This window comes from Pinus tabuliformis, chromosome 2_2 (genome assembly GCF_031772625.1).
Source record: "Pinus tabuliformis cultivar Carrire ecotype Pingquan chromosome 2_2, CPIR1, whole genome shotgun sequence".
Lineage (NCBI taxonomy): Eukaryota > Viridiplantae > Streptophyta > Pinopsida > Pinales > Pinaceae > Pinus > Pinus tabuliformis.
This window is the reverse complement of record NC_142300.1, coordinates 800400018-800411809: the sequence shown is the minus strand read 5'-3', so window position 1 is coordinate 800411809 and position 11792 is coordinate 800400018.

The following is an 11792-nucleotide window of genomic DNA, read 5'->3' as shown; positions in this document are numbered from 1 at the left end:
TTCCATGTTGTGGGGCAACGAAGAGCTGCCAAAGTTTTGGGAACTCGGGGTGTCCATTTCTCGGTTCAATGAAAATTGCTACCCAAGTCATCAGACACACACGGGGTTTCCATTTCGCGTCCCAAAAAAAATTGCTACCCAAGTTTGGGAAATGCAGTGTAAGGACCTGTGGTTCGGTTTCTCCTCGTCGGTGTGAAGTGCGAACTTTACTATCGAAATGTGCGAAGGGACATAAGTATAATGCACATTAGAGGTGGAGCGATGGTTGGTTTATAGCGTGGGAGCATTTGGCATAAGCCACGGGCTGACTTACATGTTGGGGCGACTTGAATGAAGGATTGTTTTCCGACCAAAAATCGGATGGCAAGTTTGTGATGTGTAAGGGTGTTTTGGCATGCGGTGGTTGAGTCAGCCTGGGCAGGGACTCGCCCAACCTCTCATATAAATATGGCAAGGAGTTGGAGCATTTGGCATTCATTCGAGCATGGAAATTCGAACATGAGCATTCGATGATCAAGAAAAAAGTGCGAAGTAGTGGAGCAGGTCACAAAAGAGGCGTGGGCATATATGTGCCCGCTCTTAGGAAAGCACACATGATAGGTACAGGTTTTAGTTATCGAATGAGGGTGTGGGTAAGGAAGGCACCCGCCGCTCGGTGTGACACGGGGTGTCTCGGGTAGGTCGCCCGCCCATCGTGGAAGAAGAAACGCAGAGGTGTCTCGGGTGACTCGGGTAAGTCACCCACTCGTCATGCAAAAGGAAACACGGGGTGAATTAGGTGAGGTCACCCGCCCATCGTGCAGCGGTAAACGAGGTTCGGTCGAGGAGTACGGTTGGCAGCTCGTGTGAGGGCGTGCCTGCCCAGCTCGGGCAAGGAACTCGGTTGGCACACGGAGGTGTTGCCTATTTGTAAAATTGGCTAAGTAGGAAACTTGGTGTTTCCTAAGTATACTTGTAAAGCCTCATAAACATTGTAGAGTTGAATAATATATTGTATTCGGGCAGACTCATTGTTCAAGGAGTTTCCCCTCCCTTTATACTGTGCAATTGTGTTCTTCATGTATAATTGCTGATGACGATGAATGTGTATGGGTGTTCATTGGTATAAAGGAAACATAATATTACTTGGTTGCGAAAAACAAACTAAGTAGACTAATGGTTAGGCGTAGTCCATGAAAATAAGTATTGGTGAAAAGAAAGTGTTCGGTGGCACTGCACCTCGCCAAGTACGGCTGAAAGACTACTGTAGGCCTGGGGGCATGACACACAGAGTTCCCATGTCACTCGTGCCATGTTCGGCATGGCGCACGCCCATTGATCCCTACATGATGGGTGAGCCACCGATGGAAGGTGTGCGGGTGACCCTTGTTGCGTGCCCAAATGAAAGAGGTGACCATGTGCGGACGAGTTAGGATGTGGGCAGGTGTGCGACGTGTGGCGACGGGTGTAATCGGTGAGGTGTTGGAGCCAACCCATGGGTGCGACAGTGCACACGAAGAGACGCAATGGTTTGTTGGAATAGGGCATGTCGAGGTTATGTGGCAGGTCAGCCGGGCATGCATGTTAATGGATCTGACTCTTGTTATCCTTGAGAGACACGACCCTTGGGGGAAAGGATGCGTATAAGTAAGGAGGATGGTGTTCGATGAAGGGACATCGAACTCAGACTTCCACATCGCAGAACAAGTGCGAACGAAGGAGTTGGGCGAAATCGGAAGGAAGAGAAGGACACGGTAAGAGGGCCACACTGGTGGGTGGATTACAGAGGGCAGGTTAGGCTTGGTAGCACAGACAGGCAGAGTGGGGTGGGTTACCGTCCGGGCAGGCAGGTCGCACTATGCGGCCTCACTATGGACCGCACTGACGAGCAGAGTTTTGGCACCACGGAAGGGAAAGTCGGTGGGACAGGTTTGCAGTTCAGGTGTGGAGTTGTGTCGTGCAGGCCGGGGCCAGTGCAACATGACCACACGACACGACGAGTTGAAAGAATAATTGAAGAAGATAAATTTATGGTAAGTTATTTTTGCTGCATTGTTAAGAACACTCATTGGAAAATTGACCGAGTGTTGAAGTAGGCATAGACCATGTACTCAAGTATTGGTAAAAGGAAAAAGTACGACGGTGCCGCACCCGCTTATGCGTGGTTGAAATACTACCACTAGGATAGGAGCGTGACATGGGGTCTCCCAGTCCCTCCTCGACAAAAGTCGCCAAATTGCGGGGAACCCGGGGATTCCATGTCCTGCCTTGTCGAAAGCATCCCAAGTGCCGAAAATTTGGGGTTTCCATGTCTCGTCGTGATGGAAATCGCCCCAAGTGCAGTAAACTTGGTGTACATCGAGCCTGCAACCTCACATCAAGAAAAAGGCTTGGTTGGTCAAGAGAATGAAGGTTTCTTCATTGGTAAAGGATCTCGCTAAGGATCAAAGGTTGGAGTCTCTTCTAGAGCTAGTCCACCATGGACTATCAAAAGTTGAAAGAAAGACAGAGTGCCAGGGAACGAAGCGCTGAAGAAACAAAGTGCAGATAGGAGGAAGGACTAGACTTGTGCTTGGGGGATATTATTGTCAAGGGTCTAGGGCTTCGCAATGACCAATAAGAAGCTTCAACGAGAGAAAATTATGGAAGGGTTTTCCTCTCTAAGAGAGAGGGGGGTTTTTCCCTGGTAGAGAGCCAACATCTTGTGTTCTTGTTCTTATGTTTTTGGCACCACTTTGATGAAAGTAAACACACATGCATTAATAAGAAGAGAAGAATATTAAGATAACATGATAAGTTGCAAAAGAGCTTCATAAATTGTTATCAAGTCTGGAGAAATCCTGCTATACCCCATTGCCCCAGATTCTTCAACGCGGTATCAGAGCTAAGGTGACACATCAAGGAAAGGGAATCTAAAGAACATCTGCAAGGTTGAAGCATCAAGCCAAGAAGTCTCAATCACATCAAGGACAAGAAGGTCTACCATCTATCATTCATCATGGAAGACTACAAAGCAAGAAGAAACGCCTTGTATAAAGGCACCTACAAGAAGAACAAATCAAAGAGGGACCTACATCAAGCCACACCATCTTGAAGAATGAAAGGCACTACGAGTCAAGTCATCAAGAAAGTCCATTTGAAGAAAGAAACTTGAACAACATCAAGATCTAAGGAAGGCAAGCCATCAAGTCTTCAAGAAGAAAGCAAGTTCACTACATCTCAAACTCTATCAAGTAGGTATATGTCCCCTTCTGAGTATACCTCAGTGTCTTTTTGCAAGGAAAGTAACAAATTGGTTGGGACCACTACATGTCCAAAGTCCAACGGTTTGGATGCCAAGAGTATGGACACTACAAAAGGGATTTTCCTAAACTTAAGAAGGACAACAACAACAAGAGAAAAAGGGAAGAATCTCATGTAACTCAAGAAGTGAAAGAAGACGACAAGAAGCAAAAGAAGGAAGATCCTCCTATGACTAAGTCAACCTCTTTGCTTAAAGTCTTCTTTCAAAGGGGTTAGAGGTCTCATTGGGGGTCCCATTTATGGGATTCAAGAGAGGATGATATACAGGTGAGAGTAGATGAAACAAGAAAGGCTACACTAATCGAGGAGAACTATCAAATAAAGCCGCAATGATAAAAGCATAATCAAGGTGAGGTATGTATGCATCAAAGTTTAAGTCATGTCATCATATATATTGATTGGGTCATGGGGAAAGTTCTAGAATCACGATCAAGAATAAAAGGATCTCTTTCACCAACGAAATGCTCGGAGGCATGTGCTATAGTGGAGTAAAGGTCAACATGAAGAAGTTCTCTCATAAGGAGTATAAGGTGGTTGGCCAATCAATCCAAGAAGAAGCAAATGAAGAACATCGCGGTCACAAAGAATAACTATTTGACAAGATTCCCCAACATCTCTCGAAACAAGGCACGACAACTCTGGCAAAGGAAGAAAAAGATAAAGGACCCTTGACACCTACGAAGGCCTTGGAGATAGTAAGGTGCAGATAACTGATTCAACTCTACAAATATGTCATGATGAAGATATCATGATGAAGTCATGAAGGGCCACTAAATCAAAGTACGGGAACAAGTGATTACAACTAAGCATCCATGTGATAAGTGTTATGAAGGATAGACAAGGTGACAAAGGACTAGCTATATGACAAAAAGGACCTGATATATATCAAGAAGGCCACTTTCCATGAAGGGAGCAATGACATGACAAAACAGGAGGGAAAGTGATTGATCGCCGATACCCTGCCAAGAAGAAGTTCAAACAAAGACTTCATGACATCGAAGGAAAGAAGGAGATCAAGCGGCTGAAGGACCCACGAAGAAGACGTTGTTGATGAATGGACAAGTCCCTAGCTAAGAGGGAGTTCTAACAAGTTCCCAACTACAAAGGAGCTTGGGCAAGTTCCTTGTCAGAGGAAACTTGGGCATGTCTTCCCCAATCAAGGGGAAGAGATAGACACATCATTCTTGTCTTCACTTGGCAAGAAATAATGGGATTGTTGGGCAATAATTTGGTGTTTGATGCTCTTTGAGGATGTGTAGGGCACCCAAGACAAGAGTAGGCAAGAGGAGCGATATTCTTTGAGGGTTGGGAACCAAAGACACGAATTGTCCTAGAAGATCATACTCAGGGAACACCTGGGTGGGTATGTACCTTTAGAGACAATGACCAAGGTGTTTATAAGCCATTGGCCTCGCCAACATTGTGCTCTGATCTTATGAGAGATAAAGTTGTTAGTTAAGGCCTTGCTATGAACAATGTTGGCTAATATGATGCTATAATAGATGGGTTGCCAATCTGGCTTCTCTTATGTGAATTATTCAAGATTGAAAAATAGCCAAACACCTTGTAATGATTTATGAATACCTCCCTAGTTAAGAGGGGGTGTTGAAGAAAGTGTAACTGGGTTCGGTCTCCATAAATGTACTTTTGATATTTGTGTTTATTCAAGAAAATAAATAACTGTATATATATATATATATTATTTATCATTGAGTTTCTTGCTCCTTGAAATAAGCCTAGCACAGGTTAAAGTGTTATAAAGAGTCAAAAGAAAATGTTGAACACCTTAATGGCATGTTACCCTAGGTATATTTATGTATTAGAGTAAGAGATATTCCTACCCTCGTGCCTTAGTTCAGGTCATGCGCCCGTTCAAACCCCAAATTTCCTTCGGGCGGGCCGGGTCATCCCATGCTGTGCCATGTGTGGGGGTGCGCGGGCACACATGGGCGTGCCCAAAATGCTAAGTCATGACTGCCAGTGTGTCTTCTTTGTTCTGGGTCGTGCACCCATGGAAACCCCAAATTTCATTCGGGCGATTCGGATCAGGTCGTGCTGAGCCATGTGTGGGTGCCCGGGCACACGTGGTCGTGCCAAAAATTCTAAGTCGTCATCACTCGTGTGTCTTCTGCACATTCGTGCGGCCCGTTTTCCCGACGCTCCCTCAGGCCTTCGTTTGGGTCGTGCACCCATGGAAACCCCAAATTTTGTTCGTGCCTTGCACACATGGAAACCCCGAATTTCGTTCGGGCGGGTCGGGTCGGGTCGTGTGTGGGTGCCCGTGAAAACGCATTCGGGCGAGTCAAGTCGGGTCGAGTTGTGCCATGCCATGCGTGGGTGCTCGAGAATATGTGGTCGTGCAAAAAATGTTAGGGCGTGACCACCCGTGTGCCTCCTGCACGTTCGCGCGACCCGTTTTCCCGACACTCCGTCGTGCCTTCATTCGGGTCGTGCACCCATGGAAACCCCAAATTTCGTTCTGGCAGGTCGGGTCATGCCGTGCGTGGGTGCTCGGGCACACGTGGCAGTGCCAAAAATGCTAAGTCATGACCCCCCGTGTGCCTTCTACATATTCGTGCGACCCGTTTGCCCATCGCTGCCTTGTGCCTTCATTCGGGTTGCGCACCCATGGAAACCCCAAATTTCGTTCGGGTTGTGTATACAAGGAAACCCCACATGGTGGGTCGGCTCGGCTCGCATAAGGCCAGTCTGGCCGTGTCGTGCAGTGTGTGGGTGCCCGGGCACACATGGCCATGCCAAAAATGCTAAGTCGTGACCTCCCATGTGTCTTCTGCACGTTGGTGTGGCCTGTTCTCCTAATGCTCCCTCATGTCTTCGTTCGGGTCGTGCACCCATAGAAACCCCAAAATTTCGTTCGGGTCGTGCGCCCATGGAAACCCAAAATTTCGTTCGGGCGGGTTGGGACGTGTCGCGTGTGGGTGCCCATGCAAACAGGTCAGGTTGTGTCATGTCGTGTTGTGTGACAGTGCTCCAGGCACACGTGGTAGTATAAAAAATGATAATTTGTGACCGGGGGTGGGCTTTGTGCACGATCGTGCTGCCAGTTTGCCCGAACCTCCCTTGTGACTTCGTTTTGGTTGTGTGTCGGAGCCCATGTAAACTCGTTCGAGCAGGTCGTTTGCTATGTAAAAACTTGTTCGGGCGGATCGTTCGCCATGTAAACGCGTTTGGGCGGGTCTGTCACATGGAATAAGTTGATCTTGCGGACAAGATAGACCTTCCTAGAATCTAAAGAAGACCTAATGACAAGCAAACCAACCAGACACTATCTTTCTCTAAATATGCTTTAATAAACAATAGCAAACAAGTGTTTTTAGGGCCTACCTTAGGTCCAATGCTAGCTTGTGGATGCCCTCGCTCCTTTGATCCAAATGAGCTCCTTTTCATGAATCTGCAAACACAAACAAGGCAAACAAATTAAATAGCACCTGAAAAGCCAATTGCATAAAACATATTTAACATGAAATTCAAGGAGTCCATGAAACAAATAACATAAGATACTTGTTGAGAAAAATGAGTTTGATTGTATTAATTCAAAAGAAGAAGAACCTTACAACCTTTTACTTGACGCTGTACAAGCTCCTTCCAGGGTCCAGCAAGAAGTCTCTCCTACTTTGACAAGTTTCACTCACTCCCCAATGAAACCAAAAAGGTATGTGATCTCTCCTCTTTAGGCTTAACTAGGAAGTCTTGATTTCACCAGAATTTACCGTCAAAAAATGTTTAGCTTCTAACCTCCCCAGCAACCAGCCCAATGTCTGTATTTATAGTGCAATGGAGGGACGTTACTAGGTCCTCCTTCAAAGGGATAGCTCCTCTCATCAAGGGATTAGCTCCTTCTCTTTTGGGATGCATGAACCACCTCAGAGCGAACAATCCATGTCAAAATTCCTTCTAGAAACCTCTAGAATTAACCCAAAGTGAGTTTTTAAAGATAAAACTTGCACCTTTTGACTTTCACAGGGGTTCGCACCTACACCGTTAGGGACAGAGCGGGCAGGTACGCAGCTTTTGTACATAGAAGGTGAGAGACCATAGGTGACTATGAGAGAAAGTGCGGAACTAGACTTACATTGATTTTTAATGTCTTTCTCTCATTTCCAAAGCTTGGTTTGAAGAGCTGAGGTCTGAGACTTGCTTAGGAGGATAGTACAAGTGATGATAGACCCATATTGACTGCAAATAATCGTGGTGATGATATTTTTGTGTAACAGATTGCCCCCTAAAGTGCGAAGTCCATAGTAGATGAGAATTTCTTATCATTTAGGAAGAGTGAAGTACTTTATCATTTCAAGGATAATCTTGTGGAGAACCCGGTTGGAACCTGTAAAAAAATTCAATGCAAGATATATATATATGAGATCATATCATCGCTGAGGTAGGCATTCCCATACTCAGATAAAAACTGACTAGAAACTAACTATTGTTCTGATACAGGAATGATCTTGTAAAACATCACAAGTATAGACTCATGTGGACACAGTATGGGCGCAACCATCTATTTATGAATAGTCCATTATATAATGAATACAAAATTCCTCGCAGCCTGGATTGTGGAAACTAGATCCAGGGTCTTTATTTCTACTTCCCGAAACATTACGATTCTATCCATGCGAATGAATGTGTTGATGTCGAACATGGTAGAAACCACTTGATTACCAGTCAATGATGTAAACTATTAACAAGTGTGAGAGAAACCACCAGTAATGTCAATGGCTCTCAAAATAACCAGTACAGTCCATGAGATGCGAATAAATGTGTTGATGTCGAACATGTCACGGAATCGTTTGATCGAAAGTCAATGATGTAAACTGTCGTCAAAGGCAAGAAACCTACCATTGAGGCATGCAAACTTCAAGGTATTGATGATTCCTAGATCATCTTTCTAGATAATGAGTTGATGTCGATAGAAAGTGATCCGTCGTAGGCAAGCCCACAACACGAATCATAAATCAAGTTGAAGAAATTTAGTTGCAAGGACTGACTCAGGGATGGTCAAGATGGATGACAGATATTTTGCAAATGAATGGCTTATTTGCAGTGACCTCTTGAACACATAACAACACGACAAATGGCTTGGTGACGATTGACCCAAAGTTAATACCCAGAAACCGGCTGAAGGCTTTCAATGTGGTTTGATCAACTGTTAGGCAAAGGATTTCCCAAACTAGGTGAATGAAAGTGTCGTGTTCAAGAGTGGTTACAAAGTATAACAAACAGGCTCATTTTTCTCTCTTTTCCCCCACCATTTCTGGCAAGTACCTCTTTATTTTTGACAAGCTTGAGGAGGATAACATTTGCTTGATTATAAGATCATCCTTCGGATGAGTCCAACTTAGTTTAAATTCGAACACTAAGAAGGAGTTGTTCATTCCTGTTTGTAATTGAGCAGGTCCTTTACTGTGAAATTTTAACGAGTCCAGTATAGGAGAAACTCGGCGTTTTTCAATTTTAGAGAGTCTGAAAAAACTTAAGAAGACTCCAGGGTTGACCTTTTTCATAAATTTGTGTCTCCCAAGCCCGAAAAAGTATAAAATAATACTTGAGAGAAGCACTTGATCTTTTAAGACCAAGGAGTACTTTTCGTTATTAGTGCCCTTGACCCGAAAAAGTAAAAAAGCGATCAATGACACGTCGTTTTATAACCAATATCGAATTTGAAACGACAAAATTTCGGCAATATTTTCATGTTTTTACGGTCGGAAAAGAGCTGTAAGTGGACCGTCTTCTAATTCCGTTTTAACAAGTTTAAAAGAAACACTCGGCAATCTTTTCATGTTTTAGGAGTCAGAAAAGAGCTTAAAGATGACTCTACATGTTTTTCTGTTGAAAATGATAGATTTCGCCTGAATAATCCTTTATTCTACACAAAAACACAAACATTACTCATACCTGTTTGAAATGGATAAAAATGTCGCAAAATACCTTTTCAAAGTGAAAGATAAACAAATTTGCGATTTATTTACTCAAAAAACTTATAAAAAGGGCTTTTGTCAATTCATTTTTACCGTTTGAGTTTGGGTGAGAAAATAGTGCTTTTGCTCAGAAAACTTCCCGCGAAGATTTCGGAAAATCCAATCGTTGGAATCAAGCGTCGTCTTCTCCAGGTAATCCACATTATCCTACTCTTCATTTTTAACCGTTTAATTTTTTGTTTTAGTCCTTTATTTTCATTTTTTGGAGGGTTTTTAGGCGCAAAACCCGCGCGGGGGGACCCGCAGGTTTACCATTGCGGGCCTGCAGACCCCGACTTTTTCTCCATTGGGAAAAAGCTTGGGGTCCGCACCTTCCGTGTAGACAAAGTGCAGTCCCACGCACTGTGTCTAACCCGGAGGGTGCGTACCCCGCCGCAAGGGTTTTGAACCCAAAAATTCTCAAAAATGGACCAATCAAAATATTTTCTAGCATTTTAATTTGTCTTTATTCTTGATGCAAAGAGTACATCATGCTAGATTGGCGTGAACGAGAGCATGAGGACGTGGATGCTGCCGCATGGAATCATCAGCCTTCACTTGATGCTTTGAGGGCGTGCAGACTGTACAAATTCTCGGCCATTCCTGGCATGAGGGCTCAGGTGGATTTCTTACAGTGGTTGGTTGACAGATGGAGCATACAGGACCAGTGCTTCTTCATTGGTGGCCACCAGCTCGAAATCAAGCCGGCGGACATATTTCTTGACTAGTTTGCCTAAGAGAGGCGAAGACTTGACTCTGCACGGGACTAGGCTAGGTGGCCAGTCTGTCGATAGCCTCCGGCTAGAGTACTACAACAACCAGGCTAGAGACAAAGGGATAGACATAAAGACGATATCCCATCCTGAGCTCATGGTGATTGCATTCACTGTCACCAGACTTTGTGGAGCTGCCGCATTACATATTTCCACCGGATCCCAGATGCGTATGGCAGTTGATTGCTTTCGAGGCACCATCTTCAACTTGTGCAATGCCGTGTTGGCCAATGTGAAAGGCCAACTGACTGGGGCCAAGAACAGACAACTAAAAACCTTTGGTTATGGGGCTTTGGTCGTGAGTTTTGGCCTGGGGAGGGTTCCTATGCTGATCCCACAGCACCTTACTGTTGGAGCTGGGCTTCCTCGAGAGCCCAAATTGATGTGATGGGTCGCAGTCATGGCCCGTCACCCGGACGAGAGGACAAAGGTTGCTCGCTTCAAACCTGAGTATTTCCAATGGCTGGAAAACCAATACTTTTCCATTCAGGACTTCCTTTATGCTGGGATAGATTTTCTTGGTGACCCAAACATGGTTCTTCCACCAAGAGAGTAGTGGGATGAGTCAGGTAGAATCCTTTTCAACATTTTTCCTATTTTATTTTTATTTTTATTTTTCCATCATCTCAAAACTAATAGTAAAAATTTTAAAATGCAGGTGTGGGTCCACAGCGACCAGTCGCTCTCCGGCCTTTTGAGAGAAGGCAACCAGTTGCACCCGCGCCAGCCCCACAGGACGAGTCAGCAGAGGTTTTGGCCGAGTTGGAGGGTCATCTCAAGCGCTTGACAGGAGATATTCCTGAGACTACTATAGACAACATTCCTCGTCGACTTCAGCGCTATGTGATTGGAGTCCCGGGACCTTTTAGGAGGTTCCTTTGCAAGGTGGCCCGTGCAGTGGTTTCTTATAGAGATCATCACCAGTGATAGGATGATCGCCTATTGTGGGCACATGTGACATTTTTGTTTTTTGTACTTATCATTTTTGCCGATCATAAGGTGTTTTTCAACCTATGATCGAAGACGATGTATTTTTTGACACACTCCTATATATATATATATATATATATCACTATTACTGGCTTATCTTGTAAATCATGTTATGGAATGATTTTAAATTTACATGTATGATTATTGCAAATGTCTATTTAACATTCGAGAAGCAATTGCATATGCTAATGTATTTAATGACCTTGGAATATGCTGATATTCAATGTAATCAAATTCACGTTGCAAGAGACGCACTCTCAAAAATAATCTTAATAACACTGGATTTCTAATGGCATACACTCTATTAAGTTGTAATACAACGAGTTCAGAATCTAACCTCACTATCAAACTCTGAATCCCAAATGAAATAGATTCAGATAATAACTCAATCACTGCACTATATTCGGCAATGTTGTTCGTTGTTTGACCGAGGCTTACCCCATGCATAGATACTAACTCATCAGAGGGCGAATAGATAACCCAATCTGTGGAAGAGATGTTTCGTGTATTACGACAAGCACCATCAGCGAAACAAATGTATGTTTGGAGAGGCATCGACATCTACAATATCAAGAGTAAAATCAAGATAAGCAGGAGTAATGACGAAAAAACACTCTCTAAGCTAAGCACACTGTTTAAACTAAAACACACCAGCTAGAAAGAAAAACTATCCTAACTAAAAATCTCCATACCCATTCTTTTAAGCATAATACCTCTTCAAGTAAAGGCCATTTCTGGGTTTACCCAAAGAGTCCCCATCAAAGTCTACCAA